Source organism: Pseudophryne corroboree, chromosome 5, assembly GCF_028390025.1.
Source record: "Pseudophryne corroboree isolate aPseCor3 chromosome 5, aPseCor3.hap2, whole genome shotgun sequence".
Taxonomy (NCBI): Eukaryota; Metazoa; Chordata; class Amphibia; order Anura; family Myobatrachidae; genus Pseudophryne; species Pseudophryne corroboree.
In genome coordinates this window covers 268,708,792-268,733,292 of record NC_086448.1, presented here as the reverse complement: position 1 = coordinate 268,733,292, position 24,501 = coordinate 268,708,792, and the positions used below count along the sequence as shown (strand labels likewise).

The window sequence follows — 24,501 nt, the reverse complement described above, 5'->3', positions numbered from 1 at the left end:
TGTTCTGGCTTCCTGATCTGCTTTTCAGTACTGTTATTGCCTACACTCAATGGGGTTGGTACATACAGTAGTGAGTACTACGCTAGTCTACATAGCGCTACTTGTGTGATTTCCTACATTGTGTACATATGCATGTGCTAACTGCAGACCCACACCTATAAAATCTTATGACCGAAGAGGTGGCCTGATTGTGGGAAGGGGCAAAAGTTCAGTAGTGGCATATACGCTAATCAGTATCCGCAGTACGTTTGCCTGTTAGTAGGCGTTTCTTTTGCACCTGGTATAGGGTAGGTAGGATACGGGCTGATGATGATGACTTGTCGTAAACAATTCACAAATGCTGTGGAGCGCACACATTTTGAGATGTTTATGACTTTGATTATGGGCTTGATTCAGAGATGGACGCATTATCCATGTACGTATTGGAGCTAATTTGTTTGCTACTGCTCATGTATATAAGTCACACTGCACATGTTTCACAATGGTCTTGCGATGGCAGTCGCGTTGAGGATTTATTCTCATTGATTGCCTGTCAGGGAGTGTTTGTGGGTTGCATTAGGGGTGTGGCAACTGAAACGCAGGCGTGTCTGGACCGTTTCAGGCAGGGGCGTTTCAACAGAGGAGGGGATCCGTGTGGACCTCCGTGTGGGCCCCCTCCACTGTACGGCGCTGTAGAGTCCGGCATTGTGCCGGAGTCTGGTCTCCGGAAACATGGCGCCTGCCATGATCCAGAGACCAATTTGGCTTCCGCGCAGCGCCCGACACTGGACTCCGGAAAGGTAAGTATTAAAATGGGTGCAGTGTGTGCGTTGTGTGCCCCCTCTGGACCCAGGGGCCCGTGTGCACCGCACACATTGCACCCATTATAGAAACGCCAATGGTTTCATGGGAGTGTCACAGCTTGCTGCTGTGATCACATATGTAGTAACCATGGCTCCAGCGTCTCACTTCCTGACGGCCATGCCGACCAGCAGGGACTATTCCCACTCTGGGTGTTCAAGACACCTATAGAGTGGGAATAGAACCCGTGGCGACCACAGGCCGTCACGAAGCCTGCAAGGGGCTTGTTGCGCTAGACCCCACTCCCCCACTGGCATTCCGCCACCGGGATACCCGGCACAGGTAACTCGATGCACACCCGCATATATCTGAGTCAGGCCCTATGGGGGTAATTCTGAGTTGATCGCAGCAGCAAGTTTGTTAGCAATTGGGCAAAACCATGTGCACTGTAGGGGGGGAGATATAACATTTGCAGAGAGAGTTAGATTTGGGTGGGTTATTTTGTTTCTGTGCAGGGTAAATACTGGCTGCTTTATTTTTACACTGCAAATTAGATTGCAGATTGAACACACCACACCCAAATCTAACTCTTTCTGCACATGTTATATCTGCCTCCCCTGCAGTGCACATGGTTTTGCCCAACTGCTAAAAAATTTCCTGCTGTGATCAACTTGGAATTACCCCCTATGTGCGCAAATATGCTATTTCTGCGTGTTTTTCTTGACTCATTTATTATCATTCTGCTGCCAACTCTACATCAATTCCAATGCAACAACCGTATGAGCTGAAGTGATGGTTTTAGAAATCTCCGTAGGTTTATAATACACAGTTTAATATGAAATTCCTGACACTTTATTTTGCTATATGCACATTTTTTAAACATATTTGAATTACATAAACAATGTGTCCGCTATGAATATCTAGACTTTTGCATTTACTTTTATAAAATATTAAATCAAGCAATAATTTTATTGGCTGGCTGATTTGTCTGGGACAAGTTGACTGGTGCAGTATAAACTCGAGACAACTCTCTCAAATTTGACTCTTGACATTTAGAGAAATATTGGCTTTACAATTTGCAGGGAAACAAATCATCAGAAGAGCATATATTTGTAAATCAGAACAGACAAATAGATATAAAAGTGTGTGCAGGTTTTTGTATTTTGATTTTAATTCATCATTGTGGTTTTTATTTTGGCAAATCACCTTCCAGTGTTTTGGTTCGGATTCGGTTTTAAATTGATGAAAAATCAATAATTATAAAAATCAATAAAAACAACTAAAATGAAAACCATTTAATTAATGCAATCCAAACTCCTCAAATTCACATTTTAAAACTTTACTTCAGAACTGTGGGAAGATCCGAACCAGGCCTTCGTTCGTATCGGATCTCCTCTGGAAACATGGACTAGGTTTTGATTTGGTTCGGATCCACAAAATTGGGTGGATTTGGATTTCTGTAGAACTGAACCGCAAATCTCTATAAAATAGTTAAAAAAATAATTAAAAGATAAAGATAAACCAATGTCCTGATTCAGAGTTATTGGCAAAGCATCCGCATCTGGATAACGTGCCTAGATAGAAATTCTAATAGCTACCTGTATTCAGAATTGGTCGCAACTATGCAGCTGCACAGCTCCATCCACCCAACTGTGACCCATCCATCTGATTGTGAAAGTTGCTGTCATCACTAGTGTGGACTTACACTAGTATTATCTTTGGTGCAAGAGATCCATCTGAAATCAGTTTATGTGCAACAGGGGATGGACTGAGCCTATAAAAGGGCCTTTACATTCTATTGACCATGCTCGCTGCACGGCAAGGGTGTGTGGTCACTGCTCACATGGGCATAACCTCACGGCATGCCCCTGTGTCTCTGTATGCAGAGCGGTGGGAGGTGGAACTTCTCAGCCAGCCCCTGGCTCTCTCTGTGCCATGCAGAGCTGCTCGGCCAGGATTTTAGGCTGGACCGGCACATCAGACCATCGGTCCTTGACCAGTTCAGCCCTGTGCGCTGGTACAGTCTGGGAAGAGAGGTCTTTTTTTTTTTTTTCCAGGAAATTGTCTTATGTGCTCTAAGGAATGGGTGTGGCTTTGTATGGGTTGTGCGTTGGCAGGAGATGGCTGACTGGAGGCTTGCTGTTAGTTGGAGCTCAGATGAGCAGAGCTATTTGTTTAGTTATTTTGTAACCGGAACCAGGGACAATCTGTGTAGTGTGCTTGGTGCAAATAAAGACAACTGAACTTAAAACTGTGGACTACTATGTTTGTAATTTCTGGTGCAGTGTTCTAGTTACCTGATAAAGGAGCTGTTCCTTTACATTTATTATTACCCGTAGTTTCTGAGGCGCATGCGCAGTTGCTAAGAATTGCAAGCTCTGTCAACCAAACAGACTAAAGCAAGCCCCATATCTTTAATATAGACCTGATAGATGTCAACCATGGCACTCTAAATTAACAAGACACCTTAAGAAAAACTCTCACATAAAAGAAAAAATCTGTGACGTAAAGTTTGTACACCGAGCAACTTCCTTATGTATAAGACTATCTACTACTCCTATCGTAATGTTCTGGACACTGCCAAAGAAACATATTTCCAAACTCTCATCTCTAGTCAAGCCTCTAACCCCAAGCAACTTTTTAATACATTTAAATCACTTCTCAACCCTACCTCACACAACCCACCAGTCATTATCAATGCAAAAGATCTTGCTTTCTACTTCAAGGACAAGACTGATAATATCTGAGATGAAATGGTAGGCTCTTCCTCAGTCAGTGACCTGAACTCTGACACTTTCTCTTCATTTGATCCCACAAATGAAGACCAAGTATAAACACTTTTCTCATTATCCTACTTTACTACCTCTTCTCTTGATCCTATACCCTCACAAATAAGTAAAGCTCTGTCTCCTGTGCTCATCCCAAACGTAACTAAGGGGGACATTTACTAAGCAGTGATAAGAGAGGAGAAGTGAGCCAGTGGAGAAGTTGCCAATCAGCAGCTCTGTATAATTTTATAGTATGCAAATTATAGATTTTACTTCAGTGCTGATTGGTTGCCATGGGCACTTCTCCACTGGCTCACTTCTCCGCTCTTATCACTGCTTAGTAAATGTCCCCCAAAATCTGTAATCTTTCTCGACTGGTTCCTTCCTTCACGTTCAAGCACGCAGTGATTACTCCCATTTTGAAAAGACCCAATTCTGACCCAAGCTCTCTCTCAAACTACTGTTACATCTCTCAGCTTCCATGCCTCTCCAAGCTATTTCAGAGACTTCCTTACACTCACCTCACATACTTTCTTAACTTACACAACTTATTAGACCCACTTCAATCAGGCTTTCATCCCCAACACTCCAGAGACAGCACTAACTAAAGTAGTGAATGATCTGGTCACTACTAAGTCCACTACTCACTTTTTATTTTTCTAGATCTTTCTGATGCTTTTGACCTGTTGACCACTCTCTTCTCATAAAAACACTACAGTTCCTAGGTCTTCAGGACACAGCACTTTCTTGGTTCTCATCCTACCTATCTAATTGCTCTTTCAGTGTCTGCTTCTCTGATTCCACCTCCTCAATCTTTTTCACATCTCTTGGCAAACTAATCTGCTCTTTCGGATTTCAGTATCATCTGTACGTGGATGATACTCAAATCCAGGGTGTAAAAAAAAAAAATCATGATTTTTTGGGGGAAAAAATGTAAAAAATCGGATTTGTTTTTATTTAAATATATATTTTTATTTAAATTGGATTTTTATACAAAATAATCAGGTAAACAAACCAAGTAATAACAATAATATAAAGCTCTTTTTAAATATTATAACTTTAATATATTTAATTTAAATAACTTGAGAGTGTCACCATGAATCATGGCATGGCACAGCAAACTACACACAAATCACAAACTGCGAAGGGAAAGAAGCAGCAATGATTTTAAAAAGTTACAATAGTTGGCAATTGCCTGGTCTGATTTGTAACTCTGAATAAGCCTACACATTAGGTTTATTAAATGCATTAAAAAGAAACGCAAGTTTTGCAGCTGTGTCCGTACTCAAGCGGTCTCTCAGTTTTGACTGCACCAAACCAAATGCTGAAAATATTCTTTCTACTGAAGCTGATGCTGCAGCTGTTAGCAATTGCTCCACTGCTACCCATACTTGCCTACTCAACCGGAATGGCCGGGAGGCTCCCGAAAATCGGGTGACCCTCCCGGCCCCACAGAAGAGCAGACAAGTCTCCCGGTTTTTCATTTCCCCCCTGCCCGGCCGCCCACTTTGAGAGTAAAGTGGGCGGTCCGGACAGTAGATAACGCGATTCTTGTTGAATCGCGTCATTATAGTCACGCCCCCTGCTGTAAAATGCCGGTTATTGCGGCATTGCAGAGCGGGGGGCGCGATTTAGATGCTGTAACCCCGCCCTCGTTCCGCCTCTGCCCCTGATCCGCCACGCCCCATTCCGCCTCCTCCCCGCCCCCTCCTCTCATCATTGTCCTGCCCAGCCCCTCCACTGAGCCGTCCTGGCAGCTCTCTCCCGGAAAGAGCTGCCAGAAAGTAGGCAAGTGAGCTGCTACCATGATATTTTCATTACCAGCTACAGTTTCCGAACCAGTGTGCATTTTCCACCAATCTATTGGTGCCACTGTTGACATAATGGGGATAATTCCAAGTTGATCGCAGCAGGAAATTTTTTAGTAGACGGGCAAAACCATGTGCACTGCAGGGGGGGCAGATATAACATGTGCAGAGAGAGATAGATTTGGGTGTGGTGAGTTCAATCTGCAATCTAAATTGCAGTGTAAAAATAAAGCAGCCAGTATTTACCCTGCACAGAAACAAAATAACCCACCCAAATCTAACTCTCTCTGCAAATGTTATATCTGCCCCCCCTTTCAGTGCACATGGTTTTGCCCAACTGCTAAAAAATTTCCTGCTGCGATCAACTTGGAATTACCCCCAATGTCGTGGTCAAACAAGAGGTCAATAAATTGGGTTGCTTTTGCTTGGAACTTGACTAGAGTTGATAGAAGGGTGTTTGAATGTGGATAATTTTCTTTGGCAAACTTAAGAGCTTCTAACTTTTCTTCTGCAGTTAAACAACTACCATAGTAATGTGGGTCTATTAAGTAAGCAAAAAAAATGTGGAGGTCCCAATACTTGATTAAATCAGTCAATAACATTTTCATGCATGGTTTGTCCAGATTTAATTCCTTCAAGTTATGCTCTAATTCTTTCCACACATATACAGCATTGGCTTCTGGAATGATCTGTTTCTTGTCTGGACTTGTCTGTTGCCTGTGCCTCTTTGTATCACATGACTCATAATTAAATTAGGTCAGCAAGATACAGACCTTTTATTAGTAGAGCAGCTAATCAAAGGTCAAAGGACTATAGCACAGAATGCCTATGCCAATTACCCATAAAAACAGTAGACACATGGATATAGACTCTAAATCTACATCTATTGTAATATATATTGAATTCTTGAAACCCGACTATCAAAAATGTCAATGTTAATTTTAACAATAAACACCTATGATTTAAATTAGTTTTTTTTGTTAAATCATGTGATTTAAATCAAGTTGATTTAAATCAGCACACCCTGCTGAAATCTACCCTATCCTTCCCAGATTTGTCACCATTTGTTTTGTTCCATGTCACTGAATGCCTTTCTGCCATTTCACCTTGGATGTCATCTTGCCACCTCAAATGTAATATTTTCAAAATGTAATTAATTATATTTCCACTGACTAATAGTAGTTACCAACCTGATATCTCTATCACTGTAGAGAGCTCAACAGTCAATCCTACACCCACAACCCTGTTGCCTAGGTGTCATCCTCGACTCTAAACTATGCTTTGTTCCCCACATTGAATCTGCCTGTAGATCATGCTACATGCATCTAAAAACATATCCAAAATACGAACCTGCAAAAACTTGAATCCATGCTCTCATTATCTCCCGCATTGATTATTGCAATAGTCTCCTTTCTGGTCTTACCAGAAAGACTCTCACCACTACAATCCATTTTAAATGCAGCTGCGAGGCTAATCTTCTTTGCTAGACGTTCATTGTTTACCTGTATTTTACCGTATTTAGTATATAAAATATTTTTATTCACACACAAGGCCGTTAACTCAACTACACCAATATACATCCTTTTGCTTATCTGAAAATATCTCCCAACCAGTGGTGGCTGCTGCCCCTGGGCCACAGTGCCGTCCAAAAGCTGCATGGGGAGCTGGCCAGGACATGTGAACATACATGGAGAAGTTGTATGTAACATATGTCCTGGCTTCCTTCCCCAGGAATCGGCAGCCGCCGCAGCATTGGACATACTGCTTAGCCTGTCAATCACAGGAGCCTGCCCCGGGGCTCCGGTGAAACCAGCTAATGGGAGTCTTGGGGCGGGCTAAAGAATGATTGACAGGCTGAGCAGTGTGTGGTATTCTGCAGCGGCTGCTGATTCCCGGGGAAGGCAGGACATATGTAACATACAACTTTGCATGTATGTTCATATGTCCTGGTCAGCTCCCCCTACAGTCTTTGGATGGTGCTGCAGCACTGGGGCAGCATCCTTCCCTGCTCCCAACCTGACCTCTCTTCACAAGATCTACGTCTCTCATCCGCACTCCCATTCATGATTGCAGGACTTTCTTCGGACTGCACCCACTCTGTGGAATACCCTCCAACAGTAAGACTCTCCAAACCTTCAAGCGTTTCCTGAAATCTCACCTCTTCAGGCAAGCGCATCAGATTCCGGAAACTGCCCTCATAAACTTTCCTATTCAATTACATCCCCATTGTAGATTCCACACACATCCACACATATTTGCTCTTTTTCACTTTCCCATCTTCCTGACCACAGGCCAACATTGCTGTGTTACCATATCCTACAGCCCATTAAGAACCTTTGCAATCTGGTGGACCATTATTCAATAGATAACACCTATCCTTGTGTATCAATGCCTACTTCCCTATAAATTATAAGCTTCCGAGCAGGGCCCTCCTACATCTATAACTGTCTGTTTTACCCAGTTTTGTTTTATCACTGTTGTGTCCAATTTTTTTTGTTTTGTTTTTATTTTATCATTTTTGTGTCTAACTGTAAAGCGCAATGGAATCTGTTGTGCTATATATTAAACTGTTAATAATAATAATAATATATTTACAGTTAATATATTTACTGTTCACCTTAATGAGAGATAACTGCAATTAATGCGGTAGTTAACACTGTTAATGTAAGCAGTAAACAAAGCCACATAATTCCTCAGCATAATATTCTTACCAATCTGTATGAAATCAAATCCCGGTGATTTACACCTAGAAATTCCTGGAATAGCATTTTTCACCTCATTGAGTTTTAAGTTTTAGAGCACTGAAAGTTTGGTCTTGATGCGTGCATTCATTTTAAGGAAATAAAGATGTGTCCTCATACATCTAACCTCAATACGCCAGGCAGCTTGAGAAGTCTCATGTGAGTGAGCAGCCAGGTCCCATACAGCGCTTAATCGCAATGCAATGTGACTAGGACGCACTGGGAGACTGTACTGATTCATGTAATAACTGAGTCTGTACATGAAGCAGAGCAGAACTTGTATTGGAAAAGAGCTGCGGCACTTCCTTAACAGAGTCAATATACAAGTGCCATATACCAAATGAATCATATGAAGGCACATCTGCACATTGCATTGTAGTGTATGTGTTTCCAAAAGTGACATATTTTCTATAGATTATAAACTTGCGAGCAGGCCATCCTCCATGTCTGCCTGTTATTGCCCAGTTTGTTCTATCACTGTTGTTTCCAATTGTATTGCAAAGGTATATGCTGCGCTATATATGGAACTGTTGATAATAATTATATTAATTATTAATAAATATTAATATGACCTTTAATGCAGTCTTCAGCTACTTAAGGGTACCATTGCAGAATGGTACTACGCATTCAGCTGAATTAAAGTATCTGTTCTTTTCTTTGGGAATCAAATTATTTTGTTAGCATCCTTGTCTAAATCTATAAATTGCTATCATCAGCAAGTACTTACTTTACTGATATTCATTCTGTCGACAGTCAATATGTTGACAGCATGATATCAACAGGACAATATTAACACAGTTGTGTTCTTTATTTAAAGCATTTAAACAGTGTAAGCTTATTAACATTAAAAATTATGCTTTCCGATCATGCTTAAGGCGATAATGCAACACCGTTACAATGTTTCAAATAACATAACAACCATGGCAGCATCCTCCCATTGATCTCACACTGTGGACAAATTAGGGGAAATCGTATATCAACGCTGCAGTTCCCATCTACAGTGACTGGGAGCTATTAAATTGTTTGTGCCACTGGGAGCAAGTGATGCTGTTGCCCATTATTTTTGCTTGCACCCTCCTGAGGTGGCGAATAGAATCCCTTCCACAGTTTGACCCTTGGACACCCAAACTGTTGTCTGGGAGCGCATTCAGTAGTTTGCACAGGTTTTGTTGATTTATGCGTCTAATCCACAAGCATTTGGGCGTAACATGAGTGATATGTAATGGGCGCCCACGGCAGAAGCAATTGAATATAGCCTGTCACTTTGAACAGGAGCTATTGGTGCTCCTCTCTCTGCCAGGTACTGTGCAGGGCCTGGTCAATTGTGAGTGACCAGTGGGGGTCAACCGATGCCAGTCAGGAGGTGTGTTAGCAACGTGTCCACACATACACAGCAGCAAGTGGTTCCAGGGCCGGTGGTAGAACCTGGTGGTGGCTGCAAAATACCTATCCACTGTGCAGTGGGTGGGGTCAGTGACAGGTTACTGACAGTAAGAGGAAATCCCCTATTGGCTCAGGTCTCATGAGAACCAATCCAAATCTGTGATTACTTGGCATGGGTGCATCCGGTCAGTTTGGGATTGGATTTGTAAGCCAGGGATGTGAAGGAGGCAAGGTGTGGCAGCAGGGGGGTCAAGTTGGAGAAATCAGAAAGGACAGAGACAGTAGAACAAGGAGTGTCTATCCAGATGAGCTGGAGATAGCATAAGGAAGAAGCAAGATGAGCTTAAGGTGGCATTTTCAGTAGGGTCATCAGTGGGGATGTTGAGACCCTCTGTACTTTTGAGTATGGATAGTTAGGTGAACAGGAAGTGAGATCTGATCATCAAAGTTGTCAAGGAGCTGGTATGTTGACCCAGAAGAGATATAGGGGGTCATTCCGAGTTGTTTGCTAGCTGCATTCGTTCGCTGTGCAGCGATGATGCAAAAAAAAATGGCACTTCTGCGCATGCGTATGCTGCGCAATGCGCACGCGCGGCGTACTTTAACAACGAACGATGTAGTTTTACACAGGGTTTAGCGATGCTTTTCAGTCGCACTGGCAGCCGCAGAGTGATTGACAGGAAGAGGCCGTTTCTGGGTGTCAACTGACCGTTTTCAGGGAGTGTTAAGAAAAACGCAGGCGTGCCAGGAAAAACGCAGGCGTGGCTGGGCGAACGCTGGGCAGGTGTGTGACGTCAAGTCAGGAACTGAATGGTCTGAAGTGATCGCAAGCACTGAGTAGGTTTGAAGCTACTCTTAAGCTACACAAAAATATTTTGTAGCTGCTCTGCGATCCCTTTGTTCGCACTTCTGCTAAGCTAAAATACACTCCCAGTGGGCGACGGCATAGCGTTTGCACGGCTGCTAAAAACTGCTAGCTAGCGATTAACACGGAATGACCACCATAGGTCACTGCAATGCGAAGGTGGAGTGGAACAAATATTTGGATTGTATGGATCTCAAAGGAGGAGCAGGGGGAATGTCTTGGCAGGAGCAGAGGACAGTAGAAAGCTTACTCCATCACTTAATTTTTTTTTTTTTAGGGCATGATGCACTGGGTAAGCTATTCATGTACAGGGGCGGATCCAGAAAAAAATGATAGGGGGGGCACCATGGAAGAGGCAGGTACATTTGCGTGCGGCTTCAGTGCAGGGAGCAGCGTTTGAGGGGCAGAGGGCAGCGTGTGAGGGGCAGTGTGTGAGGTGCTGGGTACAGGGGGCAGCGTGTGAGGGGCAGGGGGCAGCGTGTGAGGGGCAGGGTATAGTGGGCAGGGTGTGAGAGGCAGGGGGCAGGGTGTGAGGTGCAGGGGGCAGCGTGTGAGGTGCAGGGGGCAGGAGGCAGCGTGTGAGGGGCAGGAGGCAGCGTGTGAGGGACAGGGTGTGAGAGGCAGGGTGCAGCGTGTGAGGAGCAGTTGTCCCCCAGTAATAATGTCCCCCAGTAGTTTGCCCCCAGTAGATGCCCCCCAGTAATTATGTCCTCCAGTAGTTTGCCCCCAGTAGTAATGCCCCCCAGGAGTTTGCCCCCAATAGATGACCCCCTCAGTAATAATGCCCCCAGTAGATGCCACCAGTAATAATGTCCCCCATTAGTTTGCCCCCAGCAGATGCCCCCCAGTAAAAATGTCCCCCAGTAGCTGCCCCCAGTAGTAATGCCCTCCAGGAGTTTGCCCCCAATAGATGGCCCCCCAGTAGTAATGCCCCCAGTAGATGCCACCAGTAATAATGCCCCCCAGTAAAAATGTCCCCCAGTAGTAATGCCCCCCAGGAGTTTGCCCCCAATAGATGACCCCCCAGTAGTAATGCCTCTAGTAGATGCCCCCCAGTAATAATGCCCCCAGTAGTTTGCCCCAGTAGTAATGCCCACCCCTAGTAGTAATGCCCCTTGTTGATGCCCCCCAGTAGTAAGGTCCCCCAATAGTTTGCCCCCAGTAGATGCCCCCGCTGCACTAAGGAAGAAAAAAAACATCATACTTACTGTGCCCCGTTCCCGCTTCCAGACCGCTGCAGTCCTTCTCTCTTGGCGTCCACTCCTCAGCACTATGAGAGAGACGTCATGACTGACGTCTCTCCCATAGCGCACGCCGCACAGTGACAACGCCGGAAGCCGGAGCTCAGTACTGAGCTCCTGGCGCCGGCTCACGGTGAGGAGAGACGGGCTTCCACTGGTAACACAATCTCAGCGGGCGCCCGTCATCTCCTTTGCGGCGCCGGGGACACATAGGGTTGGGGCCACAAATGACAGGGGGGGGGCACGGGCCCGAGTGCCCCCTCCCTGGATCCGCCACTGTTCATGTATGTATTTAACTAGTGGGCTCTGGGCTTGTGGAGAAAATAATTGGTTGTAGCTATTGACTAAATAGGTATATATTTCATGCCTGTTACTATAGGATAGTCAATGATATTACAGGTCTTCGTTTGCGGGCCCCTAATTAAAAAAGTAAAAGTGGAACTCCCCTTTTAAGACTGATCTTCTGCACAATTATTGGTTCTGGATGTCCGATTTAATTGTAAGGAACATTACATGTAACACAGGTTACTGTTGTCCCTGAAAACCATCTTTAAATGTTATGTACAATGAATTGAAGGGTGTGCAGTGCACATGGACCCTTAAATCAAGGAAGGCCCTTTGTTCCATATTTTAAACTGCCTTTGGGGTTATGGGACTAAGGGGCTAATTCAGTAAGGATTGCAAATTCTGCTAATTAGCAGAATTTGCAATCCTTTTGTTAGCATGCTGGGAACCGCCCATCGCAGGGCAAGGCCGCCCAGCATGCTGACCGCCGCCTCCCCCCCTTCAACAAGCAGAAATTGCGAATGCATTGCAATTTCTGTTTGTTAGCAGAAATTAAGGATGCCTCCTGCCGGCGCAGTTTAGCTGCGCCCGCAGGAGGCCCGCTGCCATGTTCCCTATCGCGCTAGCTGCGTGTGACATCATGTCCCCCGTTTACAGGCAATGCCCCCGCAACACTCCGTCTCCACCTGATTGACAGGCAAAGGCGTTCACAATTTCTGTGGAGCGCCCGCAGAATGTGTGGGCGCATGCGCATGACTAGCGCTGCGCCCGGGGGGCAAACGCAATAATTCAAATTGGATCGAGATTTGCGATCCAACCTGAATTAGCCCCTAAGTGCTCTGACTACCTCCAAAATGCCACATTGGTGCAGACACTTGTGCAGAAGATGGCAAACACTGTGGCACTATACTAAAGCACTACGTTTCTTTTGTGGAAGGTGGTCCATGTGAATATCTTAACCTTATTGTATCCAAAGCACACACTACCAGTGCGGGACCTGACCTTTTTTCTCTAACGTCCTAGTGGATGCTGGGGACTCCGTCAGGACCATGGGGATTAGCGGCTCCGCAGGAGACAATGCACAAAAATAAAGCTTTAGGATCAGGTGGTGTGCACTGGCTCCTCCCCCTATGACCCTCCTCCAAGCCTCAGTTAGGTTTTTGTGCCCGTCCGAGCAGGGTGCAATCTAGGTGGCTCTCCTAAAGAGCTGCTTAGAAAAAGTTTTTAGGTTTTTTATTTTCAGTGAGTCCTGCTGGCAACAGGCTCACTGCATCGAGGGACTTAGGGGAGAGAAGTGAACTCACCTGCGTGCAGGATGGATTGGCTTCTTAGGCTACTGGACACCATTAGCTCCAGAGGGAGTCGGAACACAGGTCTCACCCTGGGGTTCGTCCCGGAGCCGCGCCGCCGACCCCCCTTGCAGATGCCGAAGATGGAAGAGGTCCAGAAGCAGGCGGCAGAAGACTCTTCAGTCTTCCTGAGGTAGCGCACAGCACTGCAGCTGTGCGCCATTGTTGTCAGCACACTTCACACAGCGGTCACGGAGGGTGCAGGGCGTTGGGGGGGCGCCCTGGGCAGCAATATATAATACCTTTTTATGGCTAAAAATACATCACATATAGCCCTTTGAGGCTACATGGATGTATTTAACCCCTGCCAGATCTCACAGATTCCGGAGAAGAGCCCGCCGAAATAGGGGGCGGGGCTTATTCTCCTCAGCACACAGCGCCATTTTCCTGCTCAGCTCCGCTGTGAGGAAGGCTCCCAGGACTCTCCCCTGCACTGCACTACAGAAACAGGGTAAAACAGAGAGGGGGGGCACTTTTTTTGGCGATATTAATATATTTAAGCTGCTATAAGGATACAACACTTATATAGGGTTGTTCCCATATATATTATAGCGCTTGGGTGTGTGCTGGCAAACTCTCCCTCTGTCTCCCCAAAGGGCTAGTGGGGTCCTGTCTTCAATAGAGCATTCCCTGTGTGTCTGCTGTGTGTCGGTACGTGTGTGTCGACATGTATGAGGACGATGTTGGTGTGGAGGCAGAGCAATTGCCGGTAATGGTGATGTCACCCCCTAGGGAGTCGACACCGGAATGGATGGCTTTGTTTATGGAATTACGTGATAATGTCAGCACATTACAAAAATCAGTTGACATGAGACGGCCGTCAAACCAGTTGTTACCTGCCCAGGCGTCTCAGACACCGTCAGGGGCTGTAAAACGCCCTTTACCTCAGTCGGTCGATACAGACCCAGACACGGACACTGAATCTAGTGTCGACGGTGAAGAAACAAACGTATTTTCCAGTAGGGCCACACGTTATATGATCACGGCAATGAAGGAGACTTTGCATATCTCTGATACTACAAGTACCACAAAAAGGGGTATTATGTGGGGGGTGAAAAAACTACCTGTAGTTTTTCCTGAATCAGAGGAATTGAATGATGTATGTGATGAAGCGTGGGTTAACCCAGATAGAAAAGGGCTAATTTCTAAAAAGTTATTGGCATTATACCCTTTCCCGCCAGAGGTTAGGGCGCGCTGGGAAACACCCCCTAAGGTGGATAAGGCGCTCACACGCTTATCAAAACAAGTGGCGTTACCGTCTCCTGATACGGCCGCCCTCAAGGATCCAGCTGATAGGAGGCTGGAAACTACTCTAAAAAGTATATACACACATACTGGTGTTATACTGCGACCAGCCATCGCCTCAGCCTGGATGTGCAGTGCTGGAGTGGTCTGGTCGGATTCCCTGACTGAAAATATTGATACCCTGGATAGGGACAGTATTTTACAGACTTTAGAGCAATTAAAGGATGCTTTTCTTTATATGCGAGATGCTCAGAGGGATATTTGCACTCTGGCATCGAGAGTAAGTGCGATGTCCATATCTGCCAGAAGAAGTTTATGGACACGACAGTGGTCAGGTGATGCGGATTCCAAACGGCATATGGAAGTATTGCCGTATAAAGGGGAGGAATTATTTGGCGTCGGTCTATCGGATTTGGTGGCCACGGCAACTGCCGGGAAATCCACCTTTTTACCTCAGACCCCCTCCCAACAGAAAAAGACACCGTCTTTTCAACCGCAGTCCTTTCGGTCCTATAAGAACAAGCGGGCAAAAGGACAGTCATATCTGCCCCGAGGCAGAGGAAAGGGTAAGAGAGGGCAGCAAGCAGCCCCTTCCCAGGAACAGAAGCCCTCCGCGGGTTCTGCAAAGCCCTCAGCATGACGCTGGGGCTTTACAAGCGGACTCAGGAGCGGTGGGGGGTCGACTCAAGAATTTCAGCGCGCAGTGGGCTTGCTCACAGGTGGACCCCTGGATCCTGCAGGTAGTATCTCAGGGTTACAGGTTGGAATTCGAGAAGTCTCCCCCTCGCCGGTTCCTAAAGTCTGCTTTGCCAACGTCTCCCTCAGACAGGGCGACGGTATTGGAAGCCATTCACAAGCTGTTTTCTCAGCAGGTGATAGTCAAGGTACCCCTCCTACAACAGGGAAAGGGGTATTACTCCACGCTATTTGTGGTACCGAAGCCGGACGGCTCGGTAAGACCTATTCTAAATCTGAAATCTTTGAACCTGTACATACAAAAATTCAAGTTCAAGATGGAATCACTCAGAGCAGTGATAGCGAATCTGGAAGAAGGGGACTTTATGGTGTCCCTGGACATAAAAGATGCTTACCTGCATGTCCCAATTTGCCCTTCACATCAAGGGTACGTCAGGTTCGTGGTGCAAAACTGTCATTATCAGTTTCAGACGCTGCCGTTTGGATTGTCCACGGCACCTCGGGTCTTTACCAAGGTAATGGCCGAAATGATGATTCTTCTGCGAAGAAGAGGCGTATTAATTATCCCTTGGACGATCTCCTGATAAGGGCAAGGTCCAGAGAACAGCTGGAGGACGGAGTAGCACTAACCCAAGTAGTGCTGCAACAACACGGGTGGATTCTGAATTTCCCAAAATCTCAGTTGACCCCGACAACACGTCTGCTGTTCCTGGGAATGATTCTGGACACGGTTCAGAAAAAGGTGTTTCTTCCGGAGGAGAAAGCCAAGGAGTTATCCGAACTTGTCAGGAACCTCCTAAAACCAGGAAAAGTGTCTGTGCATCAATGCACAAGAGTCCTGGGAAAGATGGTGGCTTCTTACGAAGCAATCCCATTCTGCAGATTCCACGCACGAACTTTTCAGTGGGATCTGCTGGACAAATGGTCCGGATCGCATCTGCAGATGCATCAGCGGATAACCTTATCGCCACGGACAAGGGTGTCTCTTCTGTGGTGGTTGCAGAGTGCTCATCTGTTAGAAGGCCGCAGATTCGGCATACAGGACTGGGTCCTGGTGACCACGGATGCCAGTCTGAGAGGCTGGGGAGCGGTCACACAGGGAAGAAACTTCCAGGGAGTATGGTCAAGCCTGGAGATGTCTCTTCACATAAATATCCTGGAGCTAAGAGCGATTTACAATGCTCTAAGCCTGGCAAAACCCCTGCTTCGGGGTCAGCCGGTGTTGATCCAGTCAGACAACATCACGGCAGTCGCCCACGTAAACAGACAGGGCGGCACAAGAAGCAGGAGAGCAATGGCAGAAGCTGCAAGGATTCTTCGCTGGGCGGAAGATCATGTGATAGCACTGTCAGCAGTGTTCATTCCGGGAGTGGACAACTGGGAAGCAGACTTCCTCAGCAGACACGATCTACACCCGGGAGAGTGGGGACTTCATCCAGAAGTCTTCCACATGATTGTGAACCGTTGGGAAAAACCAAAGGTGGATATGAGGGCGTCTCGCCTCAACAAAAAACTGGACAGGTATTGCGCCAGGTCAAGAGACCCTCAGGCAATAGCTGTGGACGCTCTGGTAACACCGTGGGTGTTCCAGTCAGTGTATGTGTTTCCTCCTCTGCCTCTCATACCCAAAGTACTGAGAATTATACGGCAAAGGGGAGTAAGAACGATACTCGTGGCTCCGGATTGGCCAAGAAGAACTTGGTACCCGGAACTTCAGGAGATGCTCACGGAAAATCCATGGCCTCTACCTCTAAGACGGGACCTGATTCAGCAGGGACCGTGTCTATTCCAAGGGCTGCGTTTGACGGCGTGGCGGTTGAACGCCGAATTCTAAGGGAAAAAGGCATTCCAGAAGAGGTCATTCCTACACTGGTTAAAGCCAGGAAGGAGGTGACTGCACAACATTATCACCGCATTTGGAGAAAATATGTTGCGTGGTGTGAGGCCAGGAAGGCCCCCACGGAGGAATTTCAATTGGGTCGATTCCTACATTTCCTGCAAACAGGATTGTCTATGGGCCTCAAGTTGGGGTCCATTAAGGTTCAAATTTCGGCCCTGTCAATTTTCTTCCAGAAAGAATTGGCTTCAGTTCCTGAAGTCCAGACTTTTGTAAAAGGAGTACTACATATACAGCCCCCAGTGGCTCCGTGGGACCTTAATGTAGTTTTGGATTTTCTCAAATCCCATTGGTTTGAGCCACTCAAATCGGCGGATTTGAAATATCTTACATGGAAAGTAACCATGCTACTGGCTCTGGCTTCAGCCAGGAGAGTGTCAGAATTGGCGGCTTTATCGTATAAAAGCCCATATCTGATTTTCCATTCGGACAGGGCAGAACTGCGGACGCGTCCTCATTTTCTGCCTAAGGTGGTGTCAGCGTTTCACCTGAACCAGCCTATTGTGGTGCCTGCGGCTACTAGCGATTTGGAGGATTCCAAGTTGCTGGACGTTGTCAGGGCATTGAAAATATATATTTCAAGGACGGCTGGAGTCAGAAAATCTGACTCGCTGTTTATACTGTATGCACCCAACAAGCTGGGTGCTCCTGCTTCTAAGCAGACGATTGCTCGTTGGATTTGTAGCACAATTCAACTTGCACATTCTGTGGCAGGCCTGCCACAGCCTAAATCTGTCAAGGCCCATTCCACAAGGAAGGTGGGCTCATCTTGGGCGGCTGCCCGAGGGGTCTCGGCATTACAACTCTGCCGAGCAGCTACGTGGTCGGGGGAGAACACGTTTGTAAAATTCTACAAATTTGATACCCTGGCTAAAGAGGACCTGGAGTTCTCTCATTCGGTGCTGCAGAGTCATCCGCACTCTCCCGCCCGTTTGGGAGCTTTGGTATAATCCCCATGGTCCTGACTGAGTCCCCAGCATCCACTAGGACGTTAGAGAAAATAAGAATTTACTTACCGATAATTCTATTTCTCGTAGTCCGTAGTGGATGCTGGGTGCGGATTGTCTGCAATACTTGTACATAGTTATTGTTACAAAAAAATCGGGTTGTTCTTGTTGTGAGCCGTCTGTTCAGAGGCTCCTACGTTGTCATACTGTTAACTGGGTTCAGATCACAAGTTGTACGGTGTGATTGGTGTGGCTGGTATGAGTCTTACCCGGGATTCAAAATCCTTCCTTATTGTGTACGCTCATCCGGGCACAGTATCCTAACTGAGGCTTGGAGGAGGGTCATAGGGGGAGGAGCCAGTGCACACCACCTGATCCTAAAGCTTTATTTTTGTGCCCTGTCTCCTGCGGAGCCGCTAATCCCCATGGTCCTGACGGAGTCCCCAGCATCCACTACGGACTACGAGAAATAGATTTATCGGTAAGTAAAATCTTATTTTTTTCTGTCAATGTGTGTAATTTTTTTGTGTCTGCCAACTGTAATTGTACATGACACGCCAGCAACTAACTCGTGGCACACTAAGGTGTTGCGACACACAGTTTGAGAAGCTCTGGTCTAAAAGGTGAGAGCATGAAACCAGTGCTTACTCTGTGGTGGTAATGAAGCGCTGTTTAAACATTGAATTATATTTTTACCAAATGACTGTTAATCCAAGATTTTAATGTAATATTTATAAGCATCTACAGTCCATTGACAAGGCAAACCCCTAATTATTACATAAAACAAATATACTGGCTCCCGGGTGCAGTCTTATTGGTAGGGAGCTGTCTATGTCTAATATAATAAAGGTATGAGAGCTGCTCAGAAGCTCTGGGCAGAAAATAACTCAATAATGTCAACACATTGTGATTCTATGTTCCCTTTTGGCGGAGGAGCAATGGTGTTTCTACAGGGGGCTCACACCGCACACACTACAGCCATATTTAATTACTTACCTTTCTGGAGTCCCTTATCAGCACTGCATCTGTGACAAACAACACCGGCAAAATGGCCACCACACATGAACAGTTGTGATTAGTCTTCGGAACATGGCAAGTGCCAGGTTTCCGGAGACCTGTGCGTGCGCAATAGATTCTGGCACAATGGCCCTCATTCCGAGTTGATCGCTCGCTAGCTGCTTTTAGCAGCAGTGCAAACGCTAAGCCGCCACCCTCTGGGAGTGTATCTTAGCTTAGCAGAAGTGCGAACGAAAGGGTCGCAGCATTGCTACTAATAAAGATTGTGCAGTTTCAGAGTAGCTGCAGACCTCCTACCTTGCGATGACTTCAGTCTGTTTAGTTCCTGTTTTGACGTCACAAACACGCCCTGCGTTCGTCCAGCCACTCCCCCGTTTCCCCAGCCACTCCTGCGTTTTTATCTGGCACGCCTGCGTTTTTACACACACTCCCCGAAAACAGTCAGTTACCACCCAGAAACACCCACTTTCTGTCAATCACTCTGCGGCCAGCAGTGCGACTGAAAAGCGTTGCTAGACCTTGTGTAAAACTACATCGGCTTTTGTGAAATGGGAGAGAGACATTTCCATTCATTGCCTTGATAAAGACCCTAAGTACAGGGTTGAAACGCGTTGGCTCTTGTTGGAACAGTGCACCCTGGAGTTTTGCTTGAGGGAAGTGGAGGACTTGACCATTGCCAGGAACTTATCCCAGACTGCCTACCCGGGAGGACCATACTGGTGATATATTAAAGAGCTTTAATTGAGAACTGTTTTCCACCGGTTCTCATAGTTTTCTGGTAATTTTACAGCCTGTCCATATTTTCCACAGCACTCAGGACGTATCTGTTCGAAGTCCTTTATTGCTATTTGCACAAATTGTGTGTTTTTATGTGTGATTAAAAAATACTGTACCACACATGTTGTATTATCTGTTTTCTCCCTATATGCTGATTGTACGGGAGTAGAAGAAATCTAACCCTTGGAAAGAACTATTCTACACATACAAAAGGGATGTATCACTGAGTATTCTTTACATCTATCTTTCTCTATCGTCCTAGTGGATGCTGGGGTTCCTGAAAGGACCATGGGGGAATAGCGGCTCCGCAGGAGACAGGGCACAAAAAGTAAAGCTTTTCCAGATCAGGTGGTGTGTACTGGCTCCTCCCCCTATGACCCTCCTCCAGACTCCAGTTAGATTTTTGTGCCCGGCCGAGAAGGGTGCAATCTAGGTGGCTCTCCTAAAGAGCTGCTTAGAAAAAGTTTAGCTAGGTTTTTTATTTTACAGTGATTCCTGCTGGCAACAGGATCACTGCAGCGAGGGACTGAGGGGAGAAGGAGTCAACTCACCTGCGTGCAGGATGGATTGGCTTCTTGGCTACTGGACATCAAGCTCCAGAGGGACGATCACAGGTACAGCCTGGATGGTCACCGGAGCCGCGCCGCCGGCCCCCTTGCAGATGCTGAAGTCAGAAGAGGTCCAGAATCGGCGGCTGAAGACTCCTGCAGTCTTCTAAAGGTAGCGCACAGCACTGCAGCTGTGCGCCATTTTCCTCTCAGCACACTTCACACGGCAGTCACTGAGGGTGCAGGGCGCTGGGAGGGGGGCGCCCTGGGAGGCAAATGTACCCTATATAAAGGCTAAAAATACCTCACATATAGCCCCCAGAGGCTATATGGAGATATTTAACCCCTGCCTGATTTCTCTAAATAGCGGGAGACGAGCCCGCCAGAAAAGGGGCGGGGCCTATCTCCTCAGCACACGGCGCCATTTCCTCTCACAGCTCCGCTGGTCAGGACGGCTCCCAAGTCTCTCCCCTGCACTGCACTACAGAAACAGGGTAAAACAGAGAGGGGGGGCAAATTTATGGCGATATTTTGATATAACAAAGCAGCTATAAGGGAGCACTTATTATAAGGCTTTCCCTGATATATATATATAGCGCTTTTGGTGTGTGCTGGCAAACTCTCCCTCTGTCTCCCCAAAGGGCTAGTGGGTCCTGTCTTCGTTAGGAGCATTCCCTGTGTGTCTGCTGTGTGTCGGTACGTGTGTGTCGACATGTATGAGGACGATATTGGCGTGGAGGCAGAGCAATTGCCAAATATGAGGATGTCACCCCCTAGGGAGTCGACACCAGAATGGATGCCTTTATTTATGGAACTACGGGATAGTGTCAACACGCTAAAGCAGTCGTTTGACGACATGAGACGGCCGGACAATCAATTAGTGCCTGTCCAGGCGACTCAAACACCGTCAGGGGCTGTGAAACGCCCTTTGCCTCAGTCGGTCGACACAGACCCAGACACAGGCGATGACTCCAGTGGTGACGGTGACGAATCAACCGTATTTTCCAGTAGGGCCACACGTTATATGATTTTGGCAATGAAGGAGGCGTTACATTTAGCTGATACTACAGGTACCACTAAACAGGGTATTATGTGGGGTGTGAAAAAACTACCTATAGTTTTTCCTGAATCAGAAGAACTAAATGACGTGTGTAATGAAGCGTGGGTTGCCCCGGATAAAAAGCTGATAATTTCAAAGAAATTACTGGCATTATACCCTTTCCCGCCAGAGGTTAGGGAGCGCTGGGAAACACCTCCTAGGGTGGACAAGGCGCTAACACGCTTATCTAAACAAGTGGCGTTACCCTCTCCTGAGACGGCCGCACTTAAAGATCCATCAGATAGGAGGATGGAAAATATCCAAAAAAGTATATACACACATGCAGGTGTTATACTACGACCAGCTATAGCGACTGCCTGGATGTGCAGTGCTGGGGTAGTTTGGTCAGAGTCCCTGATTGAAAATATTGATACCCTGGACAGGGACAATATTTTACTGTCGTTAGAACAAATAAAGGATGCATTTCTTTATATGCGTGATGCACAGAGGGATATCTGCACACTGGCATCACGGGTAAGTGCTATGTCCATTTCGGCCAGAAGAGCTTTATGGACGCGACAGTGGACAGGCGATGCGGATTCAAAACGGCATATGGAAGTTTTGCAGTATAAAGGGGAGGAGTTATTTGGAGTCGGTCTATCAGATTTGGTGGCCACGGCTACAGCCGGGAAATCCACCTTTCTACCTCAAGTCACTCCCCAACAGAAAAAGGCACCGACCTTTCAACCGCAGCCCTTTCGTTCCTTTAAAAATAAGAGAGCAAAGGGCTATTCATATCTGCCACGAGGCAGAGGTCGAGGGAAGAGACAGCAACAGGCAGCTCCTTCCCAGGATCAGAAGCCCTCCCCGGCTTCTACAAAAGCCTCAGCATGACGCTGGGGCTTCTCAAGCGGACTCGGAGACGGTGGGGGGTCGTCTCAAAAATTACAGCGCGCAGTGGGCTCACTCGCAAGTAGATCCCTGGATCCTGCAGATAATATCTCAGGGGTACAGGTTGGAATTAGAGACAGATCCACCTCGCCGTTTCCTGAAGTCTGCTTTACCAACGTCCCCCTCCGAAAGGGAGACGGTTTTGGAAGCCATTCACAAGCTGTACTCTCAGCAGGTGATAGTCAAGGTACCTCTTCTGCAACAAGGGAAGGGGTATTATTCCACTCTTTTTGTGGTACCGAAGCCGGATGGCTCGGTAAGGCCTATTCTAAATCTGAAGTCCTTGAACCTGTACATAAAGAAGTTCAAGTTCAAGATGGAGTCACTCAGAGCAGTGATAGCGAACCTGGAAGAGGGGGACTTTATGGTATCCTTGGACATCAAGGATGCGTATCTCCACGTTCCAATTTACCCCTCACACCAGGGGTACCTCAGGTTCGTTGTACAAAACTGTCACTATCAGTTTCAGACGCTGCCGTTCGGATTGTCCACGGCACCTCGGGTCTTTACAAAGGTAATGGCCGAGATGATGATTCTTCTTCGAAGAAAAGGCGTATTAATTATCCCATACTTGGACGATCTCCTAATAAGGGCAAGGTCCAGAGAACAGCTAGAGATGGGATTAGCACTGTCTCAAGAAGTGCTAAAACAGCACGGGTGGATTCTGAATATTCCAAAATCCCAGTTAATGCCGACAACTCGTCTGCTGTTCCTAGGGATGATTCTGGACACGGTTCAGAAAAAGGGTTTTCTCCCGGAGGAAAAAGCCAAGGAGTTATCCGAGCTTGTCAGGAACCTCCTAAAACCAGGAAAGGTGTCTGTACATCAATGCACAAGAGTCCTGGGAAAAATGGTGGCTTCTTACGAAGCAATTCCATTCGGCAGATTCCACGCAAGAATTTTCCAAAGGGATCTGTTGGACAAATGGTCAGGGTCGCATCTTCAGATGCACCTACGGATAACCCTGTCTCCAAGGACAAGGGTGTCTCTTCTGTGGTGGTTGCAGAGTCCTCATCTATTGGAGGGCCGCAGATTCGGCATACAGGATTGGATCCTGGTGACCACGGACGCCAGCCTGAGAGGCTGGGGAGCAGTCACACAAGGAAGAAACTTCCAGGGAGTATGGACGAGCCTGGAAACGTCTCTTCACATAAACATTCTGGAACTAAGAGCAATATACAATGCTCTAAGCCAGGCAGAACCTCTGCTTCAAGGAAAACCGGTGTTGATCCAGTCGGACAACATCACGGCAGTCGCCCATGTGAACAGACAGGGCGGCACAAGAAGCAGGAGTGCAATGGCAGAAGCTGCAAGGATTCTTCGCTGGGCAGAGAATCATGTGATAGCACTGTCAGCAGTGTTCATCCCGGGAGTGGACAACTGGGAAGCAGACTTCCTCAGCAGACACGATCTTCACCCGGGAGAGTGGGGACTTCATCCAGAAGTCTTCCACATGCTGGTAACCCGTTGGGAAAGACCAATGGTGGACATGATGGCGTCTCGCCTCAACAAAAAACTGGACAGGTATTGCGCCAGGTCAAGAGATCCGCAGGCAATAGCTGTGGACGCGCTGGTAACGCCTTGGGTGTACCAGTCGGTGTATGTGTTTCCTCCTCTGCCTCTCATACCAAAAGTATTGAGAATTATACGGCAAAGAGGCGTGAGAACGATACTAGTGGTTCCGGATTGGCCAAGAAGGACTTGGTACCCGGAACTTCAAGAGATGATCACGGAAGATCCGTGGCCTCTACCTCTAAGGAGGGACTTGCTTCAGCAGGGTCCCTGTCTGTTTCAAGACTTACCGCGGCTGCGTTTGACGGCATGGCGGTTGAACGCCGGATCCTAAAGGAAAAAGGCATGCCGGAAGAAGTCATTCCTACTTTGATTAAAGCAAGGAAGGAAGTAACCGTGCAACATTATCACCGAATTTGGCGAAAATATGTTGCGTGGTGCGAAGATCGGAGTGCTCCGACGGAGGAATTTCAACTGGGTCGATTCCTACATTTCCTGCAATCAGGATTGTCTATGGGTCTCAAATTGGGATCTATTAAGGTTCAAATTTCGGCCCTGTCGATTTTCTTTCAAAAAGAATTGGCTTCAGTCCCTGAAGTCCAGACCTTTGTTAAGGGAGTGCTGCATATACAGCCTCCTGTGGTGCCTCCAG

At 46.8% G+C, this 24,501-nt stretch overlaps 1 protein-coding gene across 2 annotated transcripts in view; it reads left to right on the top strand.

Annotated features, from left to right (window-relative positions):
• ANO10 (anoctamin 10) overlaps nucleotides 1–24,501 on the top strand; it is a 565,272-nt gene that overhangs the window by 2,780 nt on the left and 537,991 nt on the right. The gene's annotated exons all lie outside the window — the stretch shown is intronic.